We start from the raw sequence: 12,144 nt of genomic DNA, 5'->3' as shown, positions 1-12,144 counted from the left end.
AAGCTTTCTGAAGTGAGATGTTCTGTTGTATAGGGGAGTTGGAGAATAAAGGTGTATAGCCTGTGAAGTGATCCTAGGAAAGTCAACGCCAACAGCAGCAGGCACGTGATACATTCAGTAGGTCAGGATTGGCCCCGGGCCATGGGAGGTGTCAGGGAGTGCCAGTCCTGAGAGTCCGTAGGAAGACAACCCTTACATTGGCGTCCCGCACGCGCTGCTTCTCTTTCTTTAAGGATAAGGAATCAAACTATCTACGTCCCTCAACTTACCAACCCTCCGCCTCAGGAAAGATTTTGTGATTCATGAGCAGAACCCGGCTGGCGCTGTTTACAGTAATGCCTAAGCACAGTACTCAACTGAGCGGTGTTTCCAAACTGAGCCGTTGTACTGCCGGAAATACCATGGGATATGTCATTTAACTTTCACATAAAATAGGGTTAACCCAGCCCTACCACATACTAAAAACTAAAGACGGAACAATAAACTGACGAGGAAGGGATTCGAACCCACACGTGCAGAGCACAATGGATTAGCAGTCCATCGCCTTAACCACTCGGCCACCTCGTCTTCAAAACACCATGTTTCAGGAGTACAAAATATGGTAGCCAAAATGTGTTCTATTAGGTGATAGTTGTCTAAACATAATAAAGAGCATATATTTACAGATTGTTATGGTAACTTGTTGTCTTCAGCTTTGCTCTATACGACCTTGTTGTCCATCCCTACTTCATCTTGAATTTATATGTTAAATGTAATGTAATCATGAATATTACACTTTCCAAACGTGTTCTATCCATATGTGATGTACTATCACACTACCCTCAAATGAGCTAAGATTGCTTTAATTCAGTTGTACGTGGATTTAAAGTGCAATATCATACAAATATTGTACTGGTATGGCGCTTTCGAGTCTCTAGGTGTCAGTTATTGGTGGTGTGCTTACATGTCAACATTAGGCAGCAAATAGTACACAATTAAGGAAAACTGCCTTCCCATTTAATGTGCATTGTTCTGCAAAAAGTTTTAAGTAGGAGAAAGTAAAACTTAGTTTATAAAACCACCTAAACTGGGAGTATTGCCGCTACAGCTATGACACTTCAGTTTAAAAACGTACGTGCATCAACAAGAAATATTTTTGCGCTAAATAAATTGCTGTCCGACTACTCACGTAATGCATAAAACTGAGGCAGTCGTAATTACAATACATTGAAGTAATATTTTGGTAGTTTTTGTGCACGATGACTCCGCAGCAAGCGATCAGATTACTTTTTATTAGTGAAGGTGCGTCAGAGCCTTGATAAGTAAACTTACAAGGAGACACGCCTAGGTCGATGAACCTTTTAGACCAGGTTCGGGGACTTCCCAGTACGAGATGTCTTTTGGCATCACAAATCAATAGATCAATATCTCAACAACAATCGCAATAACTAATCAGCATGCTAATCAATAACCTTTAATGAGAGTCAATAAAGTGAACACACCATGATATTTCAGTCATGAATAACCACCCCAATTTAGTTAAGTGTTAGTATATTTATTTCCCTACTGGTTACAATCTAAAGTCATTTCTGTTAATCTCATCAGCAATTCATCTCATTAGTAACTCTTCAGATTTGCAATTAGAAACGCAATTAATCAATGCATAGAGAATATTCACTCAGTATTAACACATAATTATTAAGAAGCAACTTAGCAAAGTCTCAGTAGTGCATGGTTCAACAAAGCAAGAACTCAGTCATTTGTCTATTTGCGTCAGATTTTAGTGAACACCTTAAATAACCTCGTATTAGCATCAGCATGTTGGGCTTCATGCAAAACAATTTAGCAAACACAAATTTGGAAAACATCTAACTATGGCCTCTATCAAAGAGCAGTTGGTACCTAGAAAGAAAAGGCAAACAGACAATTACAATTTTCATCAGAAAGTTACCCATCCAACGGATCAGCAAACAGCGTCAGTCTTCGTCCTCGGGACATCAGTCGTTTTCATCATCAGCAAAGAAAGGACAGGGCAAAGTATCAGTATGGCATAGCTAAGGAACAAGAACTTCCCTCATATAGAGGAGAAGTAAGTATCAGGTAAGGAATAAGTAAAGGGTGGTTTAGAGTAACAGGGCGAACAAACGGCAAAGTCTCAAACTAAATGGCCTAAATGGCTCAGTAGAATGGCAAAGAATGGCTTGGAGTGGAATGTCCAATAAATGCCTGATTTCTCCTCGGGTCATGTGGTTAAATCAAAGCTGTCTAATTTACTCCTAATTCCTCAATGGATAATCATTGGTGCATCGCCATCTCTGTCCAATAATCTTCACCAGAGTTTTACACAAACCACAGTTCTCATGTCGTTGATTGGCCCATGTTATTGACGTTTTCATCGGTTGGAATGACAGGTAAGAAAAGTTACATTTTACGCTACAGTCAGTAGTTCCATTGTTTTCTCCTACTCCAGGCAGCCTTGCACCTGTTACAAATTACACTGTTGCATTCAGCAAGAATGTCTCCTTGAGCAAGTAGGGTACCATGAGAAAGAATTTACTACAGCTACACACATCTCTAGCTTCTGGGAAAGTACAGTTTCATGTCCTTCAGGAAAATAGCACATTGCACGTTAGAAAAAGACAGTTTACTATGAGACCAGGCAGCTAGGCACAGACCTTCGCTAAACTAAGGCCTACTGCTTAATGAACAAACTCCTAATACATAACTCCAATTTTGATATTTTAATACAAATTAAAAACATTAGTACATAATTAATTCAGCATTAATAACTTTCATTAGTCTTCGTATACATTGGTAGCCACTCTCCGTGTGCACATTTCAAACGTGTGCATTATTTCTACGTTAACACATTTTTTATGCAGCTTCATTACACAATATATTGTAAGCTTTTCATGTTAATATTAATTTTAAAAGACACACTCCAGCAATCCCTCCTCTGATGACTCTTGTCATCACACAAATCTTCCCTACTAATTTTACATTCTAAAATTCCCTCATATCAATCTCTTCCCTTCTTGGTTTCCCCTTTGATCTTGCCCTGAATAATTTTTCCCTTTGTTTTTCTTCCCTCCTATTATTTTTCGCCATCTTCAATTTTATTCTTTTACTAATTTTACATGCCACACATGATCCAAATAAGCAATCTATAACAATCAATATCCCCTGTATTATTTTAGACAATATCCCATGCCAAATGTTACTAATCCAATTTCCCACTGAAGCAAATCCTTTCCCAACCTTTTTCCAAACACCTGGTTCTTTCAAATCCTTCACGTCCGTACTACCCCTAGTCAAGTTAGTAAGCATACTTCTAATCTCATTACTATTATCTGGTATGTAAGCGCAACAATTACACCCATTGAGCAATCTACAAACTCTGCCATTTTTCACTAAAAGAATGTCTAAAGCAAGCCTGTTTTGAAGAGTCATAGCCCCCTCCGCAGCAAGTTCAGTATCCATCAGGAGTATAGCCCCTGAAAAGTTTGTCAGCATGTTATCCTCAATAGTAGACAACTTTTGAATCTTTATGGAGTTCATAATAACTCCCACTGAAGAAAGTATCGTCCCAAATATGTCTCCTACTACACCAGCAGCAGTCTCTTTCTTATGTCTAGTACGATGTAATTCAGACAATTTTGGTAACCTTTTCAAATCGTCAAGTTGATATATCTTGGGAAAACTATCCCCAAATAACATGTCCCATACTATCCCTTTGGAAGACGGTAATAAGCATTAAGTCCACATATAATATAAATCCCGGGGATTGCTGGATCCTGTCCATTTAACATGAACGTCCATTTACTATGAAACAAAAACACACGCTTACATTCACTCATTCACACAAACACATTGTCATAGTATGATTTGGTCTTGGATATGCAAAGCTTTCCTACATGTAGTGCGTCTAAAGCTAACTTCCCTTGTTCTCTAATTGCACTATAACCGTCACTACTAGCAAAGGCCCGTTGCTGTAATCCTTTCTCTAGTTTACCCTTCAATGCCCTTCTTCTCTCTTCCGTGTGATCTAAAAAGCTTTTCTCTACAGGTGTAAGCAAACATGTCAAATTATTGTGGTGTGCATAAGATGTACTAATTGTTAATGTCGCCTGAAAGAATCCTTTAACTAACTTTATGCTATAGTACTTAGCTACCCCACTCACATCCTCTATGATAGGCACATTAGAAAACACAAGATCATGATTTGAGTAAAAATATTGAATCTCTTCCTGGTTATAGAATCTTGTTAGTAACAGACTACAACGTATCCCATATGTTAATGACAGTCTATGATAGGTAACCCCCTCTTGTACAGAAACAGGAATCTGTGTACACACAAAACAATCTTTTGCATCCATTGTGTCATCATACTCACTCAGCAAGCGATAGAAAACATCAGTGGATAGTTCCCCTTTCGAGTTAGTTCCCTCATGCAAGTATCTTGTATCCAGCTCAAACCTCTCCCAGGCTGTTAGTGCAGTGGTAGTCTCAGGAATTGTAGCATTGTTAGTCCACTTTTATCCATTAGTGTCATACTCACAACCACGACCCTAATGAATATTTATTACATGAACCTTTTTGGCAAAAGTATTTGGTTCAAGTAAACTTAAAGTGTTGGGATTCAAGCCCACGGCTCCAGAGAGACTGGAGCCTAAATCTAGCCAGTTTAGCCTGCTCAGCCACACTACCTCACATCTACAAGCTCACAACTATAGTAACTTGGCCAAACACTGTGGACACCCGCTGTGGTGACCTGGCTATGCAGGGTAACGCAGCATTCACCGACAGTTGAGCGAGTTACAGGTGAAAAGCAAAGTATAATAACTGTCTGCATATAATATATGTCTTTCCTTATTTATTCTTCTTCCCCATTGTATGTTTGCTCTCTGCTTTAGAAACGTGAGCTGTCATCACTGCAAGGAAACTTATCACACAGCGTTCTACTGTTTACACTCACTGAACTTTCAGCATCACAGTGACCCCTCTCGTCGCCTCTATAGCTAGACTTCAAGACAGCTGGTTTGTTTACCGGTACAATTCTTGTCACCTTAGGTTGTGGTTTTTTAAAATAAGAAGGCTCGGTCCCACTGTCTGGCTACCCTTATATATATACGTCACCACTTTACATAGTCTCACCTCTCGCTATGTGGATCGTAGGTGCAGAAGGCAGAGAGTGAGACACTGATGCAGACAAAATACGTTCGTGAGTTGCAAAATACTGGCAGCGGTGGGATTCGAACCCAAGCCTCCAAAGAGACTGGAGCCTTAATCCAGCGTCTTAGACTGCTCGGCCACACTACCCTGTGCAAACATGTTTTTGTAAGCTTTCTGAAGTGAGATGTTCTGTTGTATAGGGGAGTTGGAGAATAAAGGTGTATAGCCTGTGAAGTGATCCTAGGAAAGTCAACGCCAACAGCAGCAGGCACGTGATACATTCAGTAGGTCAGGATTGGCCCCGGGCCATGGGAGTTGTCAGGGAGTGCCAGTCCTGAGAGTCCGTAGGAAGACAACCCTTACATTGGCGTCCCGCACGCGCTGCTTCTCTTTCTTTAAGGATAAGGAATCAAACTATCTACGTCCCTCAACTTACCAACCCTCCGCCTCAGGAAAGATTTTGTGATTCATGAGCAGAACCCGGCTGGCGCTGTTTACAGTAATGCCTAAGCACAGTACTCAACTGAGCGGTGTTTCCAAACTGAGCCGTTGTACTGCCGGAAATACCATGGGATATGTCATTTAACTTTCACATAAAATAGGGTTAACCCAGCTCTACCACATACTAAAAACTAAAGACGGAACAATAAACCAACGAGGATAGGATTCGAACCCACGCGTGCAGAGCACAATGGATTAGCAGTCCATCGCCTTAACCACTCGGCCACCTCGTCTTCAAAACACCATGTTTCAGGAGTACAAAATATGGTAGCCAAAATGTGTTCTATTAGGTGATAGTTGTCTAAACATAATAAAGAGCATATATTTACAGATTGTTATGGTAACTTGTTGTCTTCAGCTTTTCTCTATACGACCTTGTTGTCCATCCCTACTTCAGCTTGAATTTATATGTTAAATGTAATGTAATCATGAATATTACACTTTCCAAACAGGTTCTATCCATATGTGATGTACTATCACACTACCCTCAAATGAGCTAAGATTGCTTTAATTCAGTTGTACGTGGATTTAAAGTGCAATATCATACAAATATTGTACTGGTATGGCGCTTTCGAGTCTCTAGGTGTCAGTTATTGGTGGTGTGCTTACATGCCAACATTAGGCAGCAAATAGTACACAATTAAGGAAAACTGCCTTCCCATTTAATGTGCATTGTTCTGCAAAAAGTTTTAAGTAGGAGAAAGTAAAACTTAGTTTATAAAACCACCTAAACTGGGAGTATTGCCGCTACAGCTATGACACTTCAGTTTAAAAACGTACGTGCATCAACAAGAAATATTTTTGCGCTAAATAAATTGCTGTCCGACTACTCACGTAATGCATAAAACTGAGGCATTCGTAATTACAATACATTGAAGTAATATTTTGGTAGTTTTTGTTGACGATGACTCCGCAGCAAGCGATCAGATTACTTTTTATTAGTGAAGGTGCGTCAGAGCCTTGATAGGTAAACTTACAAGGAGACACGCCTAGGTCGATGAACCTTTTAGACCAGGTTTGGGGACTTCCCAGTACGAGATGTCTTTTGGCATCACAAATCAATAGATCAATATCTCAACAACAATCGCAATAACTAATCAGCATGCTAATCAATAACCTTTAATGAGAGTCAATAAAGTGAACACACCATGATATTTCAGTCATGAATAACCACCCCAATTTAGTTAAGTGTTAGTATATTTATTTCCCTACTGGTTACAATCTAAAGTCATTTCTGTTAATCTCATCAGCAATTCATCTCATTAGTAACTCTTCAGATTTGCAATTAGAAACGCAATTAATCAATGCATAGAGAATATTCACTCAGTATTAACACATAATTATTAAGAAGCAACTTAGCAAAGTCTCAGTAGTGCATGGTTCAACAAAGCAAGAACTCAGTCATTTGTCTATTTGCGTCAGATTTTAGTGAACACCTTAAATAACCTCGTATTAGCATCAGCATGTTGGGCTTCATGCAAAACAATTTAGCAAACACAAATTTGGAAAACATCTAACTATGGCCTCTATCAAAGAGCAGTTGGTACCTAGAAAGAAAAGGCAAACAGACAATTACAATTTTCATCAGATAGTTACCCATCCAACGGATCAGCAAACAGCGTCAGTCTTCGTCCTCGGGACATCAGTCGTTTGCATCATCAGCAAAGAAAGGACAGGGCAAAGTATCAGTATGGCATAGCTAAGGAACAAGAACTTCCCTCATATAGAGGAGAAGTAAGTATCAGGTAAGGAATAAGTAAAGGGTGGTTTAGAGTAACAGGGCGAACAAACGGCAAAGTCTCAAACTAAATGGCCTAAATGGCTCAGTAGAATGGCAAAGAATGGCTTGGAGTGGAATGTCCAATAAATGCCTGATTTCTCCTCGGGTCATGTGGTTAAATCAAAACTGTCTAATTTACTCCTAATTCCTCAATGGATAATCATTGGTGCATCGCCATCTCTGTCCAATAATCTTCACCAGAGTTTTACACAAACCACAGTTCTCATGTCGTTGATTGGCCCATGTTATTGACGTTTTCATCGGTTGGAATGTCAGGTAAGAAAAGTTACATTTTACGCTACAGTCAGTAGTTCCATTGTTTTCTCCTACTCCAGGCAGCCTTGCACCTGTTACAAATTACCCTGTTGCATTCAGCAAGAATGTCTCCTTGAGCAAGTAGGGTCCCATGAGAAAGAATTTACTACAGCTACACACATCTCTAGCTTCTGGGAAAGTACAGTTTCATGTCCTTCAGGAAAATAGCACATTGCACGTTAGAAAAAGACAGTTCGATATGAGACCAGGCAGCTAGGCACAGACCTTCGCTAAACTAAGGCCTACTGCATAATGAACAAACTCCTAATACATAACTCCAATTTTGATATGTTAATACAAATTAAAAACATTAGTACATAATTAATTCAGCATTAATAACTTTCATTAGTCTTCGTATACATTGGTAGCCACTCCCCGTGGGCACATTTCAAACGTGTGCATTATTTCTACGTTAACACATTTTTTATGCAGCTTCATTACACAATATATTGTAAGCTTTTCATGTTAATATTAATTTTAAAAGACACACTCCAGCAATCCCTCCTCTGATGACTCTTGTCATCACACAAATCTTCCCTACTAATTTTACATACTAAAATTCCCTCATATCAATCTCTTCCCTTCTTGGTTTCCCCTTTGATCTTGCCCTGAATAATTTTTCCCTTTGTTTTTCTTCCCTCCTCCTATTATTTTTCGCCATCTTCAATTTTATTCTTTTACTAATTTTACATGCCACCCATGATCCAAATAAGCAATCTATAACAATCAATATCCCCTGTATTATTTTAGACAATATCCCATGCCAAATGTTACTAATCCAATTTCCCACTGAAGCAAATCCTTTCCCAACCTTTTTCCAAACACCTGGTTCTTTCAAATCCTTCAAGTCCGTACTATCCCTAGTCAAGTTAGTAAGCATACTTCTAATCTCATTACTATTATCTGGTATGTAAGCGCAACAATTACACCCATTGAGCAATCTACAAACTCTGCCATTTTTCACTAAAAGAATGTCTAAAGCAAGCCTGTTTTGAAGAGTCATAGCCCCCTCCGCAGCAAGTTCAGTATCCATCAGGAGTATAGCCCCTGAAAAGTTTGTCAGCATGTTATCCTCAATAGTAGACAACTTTTGAATCTTTATGGAGTTCATAATAACTCCCACTGAAGAAATTATCGTCCCAAATATGTCTCCTACTACACCAGCAGCAGTCTCTTTCTTATGTCTAGTACGATGTAATTCAGACAATTTTGGTAACCTTTTCAAATCGTCAAGTTGATATATCTTTGGGAAAACTATCCCCAAATAACATGTCCTATACTATCCCTTTGGAAGACTGTAATAAGCATTAAGTCCACATATATAATAAATCCCGGGGATTGCTGGATCCTGTCCATTTAACATGAACGTCCATTTACTCTGAAACAAAAACACACGCTTACATTCACTCATTCCCACAAACACATTGTCATAGTATGATTTGGTCTTGGATATGCAAAGCTTTCCTACATGTAGTGCGTCTATAGCTAACTTCCCTTGTTCTCTAATTGCACTATAACCGTCACTACTAGCAAAGGCCCGTTGCTGTAATCCTTTCTCTAGTTTACCCTTCAATGCCCTTCTTCTCTCTTCCGTGTGATCTAAAAAGCTTTTCTCTACAGGTGTAAGCAAACATGTCAAATTATTGTGGTGTGCATAAGATGTACTAATTGTTAATGTCACCTGAAAGAATCCTTTAACTAACTTTATGCTATAGTACTTAGCTACCCCACTCACATCCTCTATGATAGGCACATTAGAAAACACAAGAGCATGATTTGAGTAAAAATATTGAATCTCTTCCTGGTTATAGAATCTTGTTAGTAACAGACTACAACGTATCCCATATGTTAATGACAGTCTATGATAGGTAACCCCCTCTTGTACCGAAACAGGAATCTGTGTACACACAAAACAATCTTTTGCATCCATTGTGTCAACATACTCACTCAGCAAGCGATAGAAAACATCAGTGGATAGTTCCCCTTTCGAGTTAGTTCCCTCATGCAAGTATCTTGTATCCAGCTCAAACCTCTCCCAGGCTGTTAGTGCAGTGGTAGTCTCAGGAATTGTAGCATTGTTAGTCCCACTTTTATCCATTAGTGTCATACTCACAACCACGACCCTAATGAATATTTATTACATGAACCGTTGTTGCAAAAGTATTTGGTTCAAGTAAACTTAAAGTGTTGGGATTCAAGCCCACGGCTCCAGAGAGACTGGAACCTAAATCTAGCCAGTTTAGCCTGCTCAGCCACGCTACCTCACATCTACAAGCTCACAACTATAGTAACTTGGCCAAACACTGTGGACACCCGCTGTCGTGACCTGGCTATGCAGGGTAACGCAGCATTCACCGACAGTTGAGCGAGTTACAGGTGAAAAGCAAAGTATAATAACTGTCTGCATATAATATATGTCTTTCCTTATTTATTCTTCTTCCCCATTGTATGTTTGCTCTCTGCTTTAGAAACGCGAGCTGTCATCACTGCAAGGAAACGTATCACACAGCGATCTACTGTTTACACTCACTGAACTTTCAGCATCACAGTGACCCCTCTCGTCGCCTCTATAGTTAGACTTCAAGACAGCTGGTTTGTTTACCGATACAATTCTTGTCACCTTAGGTTGTGGTTTTTTAAAATAAGAAAGCTCGGTCCCACTGTCTGGCTACCCTTATATATATATATATATTCCCATATATACGTCACCACTTTACATAGTCTCACCTCTCGCTATGTGGATCGTAGGTGCAGAAGGCAGAGAGTGAGACACTGATGCAGACAAAATACGTTTGTGAGTTGAAAAATACTGGCAGCGGTGGGATTCGAACCCACGCCTCCAAAGAGACTGGAGCCTTAATCCAGCGCCTTAGACCGCTCGGCCACACTACCCTGTGCAAACATGTTTCTGTAAGCTTTCTGAAGTGAGATGTTCTGTTGTATAGGGGAGTTGGAGAATAAGGGTGTATAGCCTGTGAAGTGATCCTAGGAAAGTCAACGCCAACAGCAGCAGGCACGTGATACATTCAGTAGGTCAGGATTGGCCCCGGGCCATGGGAGGTGTCAGGGAGCGCCAGTCCTGAGAGTCCGTAGGAAGACAACCCTTACATTGGCGTCCCGCACGCGCTGCTTCTCTTTCTTTAAGGATAAGGAATCAAACTATCTACGTCCCTCAACTTACCAACCCTCCGCCTCAGGAAAGATTTTGTGATTCATGAGCAGAACCCGGCTGGCGCTGTTTACAGTAATGCCTAAGCACAGTACTCAACTGAGCGGTGTTTCCAAACTGAGCCGTTGTACTGCCGGAAATACCATGGGATATGTCATTTAACTTTCACATAAAATAGGGTTAACCCAGCCCTACCACATACTAAAGACGGAACAATAAACCGACGAGGATGGGATTCGAACCCACGCGTGCAGAGCACAATGGATTAGCAGTCCATCGCCTTAACCACTCGGCCACCTCGTCTTCAAAACACCATGTTTCAGGAGTACAAAATATGGTAGCCAAAATGTGTTCTATTAGGTGATAGTTGTCTAAACATAATAAAGAGCATATATTTACAGATTGTTATGGTAACTTGTTGTCTTCAGCTTTGCTCTATACGACCTTGTTGTCCATCCCTACTTCATCTTGAATTTATATGTTAAATGTAATGTAATCATGAATATTACACTTTCCAAACGTGTTCTATCCATATGTGATGTACTATCACACTACCCTCAAATGAGCTAAGATTGCTTTAATTCAGTTGTACGTGGATTTAAAGTGCAATATCATACAAATATTGTACTGGTATGGCGCTTTCGAGTCTCTAGGTGTCAGTTATTGGTGGTGTGCTTACATGTCAACATTAGGCAGCAAATAGTACACAATTAAGGAAAACTGCCTTCCCATTTAATGTGCATTGTTCTGCAAAAAGTTTTAAGTAGGAGAAAGTAAAACTTAGTTTATAAAACCACCTAAACTGGGAGTATTGCCGCTACAGCTATGACACTTCAGTTTAAAAACGTACGTGCATCAACAAGAAATATTTTTGCGCTAAATAAATTGCTGTCCGACTACTCACGTAATGCATAAAACTGAGGCAGTCGTAATTACAATACATTGAAGTAATATTTTGGTAGTTTTTGTTCACGATGACTCCGCAGCAAGCGATCAGATTACTTTTTATTAGTGAAGGTGCGTCAGAGCCTTGATAAGTAAACTTACAAGGAGACACGCCTAGGTCGATGAACCTTTTAGACCAGGTTCGGGGACTTCCCAGTACGAGATGTCTTTTGGCATCACAAATCAATAGATCAATATCTCAACAACAATCGCAATAACTAATCAGCATGCTAATCAATAACCTTTAATGAGAGTCAATAAAGTGAACACACCATGATATTTC

At 39.7% G+C, this 12,144-nt stretch overlaps 4 non-coding genes across 4 annotated transcripts; all 4 read right to left on the bottom strand.

Moving 5' to 3' along the window:
• Positions 1–485: 485 nt before the first annotated feature.
• On the bottom strand, positions 486–567 carry TRNAS-GCU (transfer RNA serine (anticodon GCU)). The gene has a single exon. It is a non-coding gene; the product is annotated as a tRNA-Ser (tRNA).
• Positions 568–5,803: 5,236 nt separating this feature from the next.
• On the bottom strand, positions 5,804–5,885 carry TRNAS-GCU (transfer RNA serine (anticodon GCU)). Its single transcript has one exon. It is a non-coding gene; the product is annotated as a tRNA-Ser (tRNA).
• Positions 5,886–10,557: 4,672 nt separating this feature from the next.
• Positions 10,558–10,639, bottom strand: TRNAL-AAG (transfer RNA leucine (anticodon AAG)). Its single transcript has one exon. It is a non-coding gene; the product is annotated as a tRNA-Leu (tRNA).
• Positions 10,640–11,137: 498 nt separating this feature from the next.
• TRNAS-GCU (transfer RNA serine (anticodon GCU)) lies at positions 11,138–11,219 on the bottom strand. Its single transcript has one exon. It is a non-coding gene; the product is annotated as a tRNA-Ser (tRNA).
• Positions 11,220–12,144: the final 925 nt, after the last annotated feature.

This window comes from Pleurodeles waltl, chromosome 12 (assembly GCF_031143425.1).
Source record: "Pleurodeles waltl isolate 20211129_DDA chromosome 12, aPleWal1.hap1.20221129, whole genome shotgun sequence".
Lineage (NCBI taxonomy): Eukaryota > Metazoa > Chordata > Amphibia > Caudata > Salamandridae > Pleurodeles > Pleurodeles waltl.
This window is presented reverse-complemented; position numbering and strand designations above follow the sequence as displayed.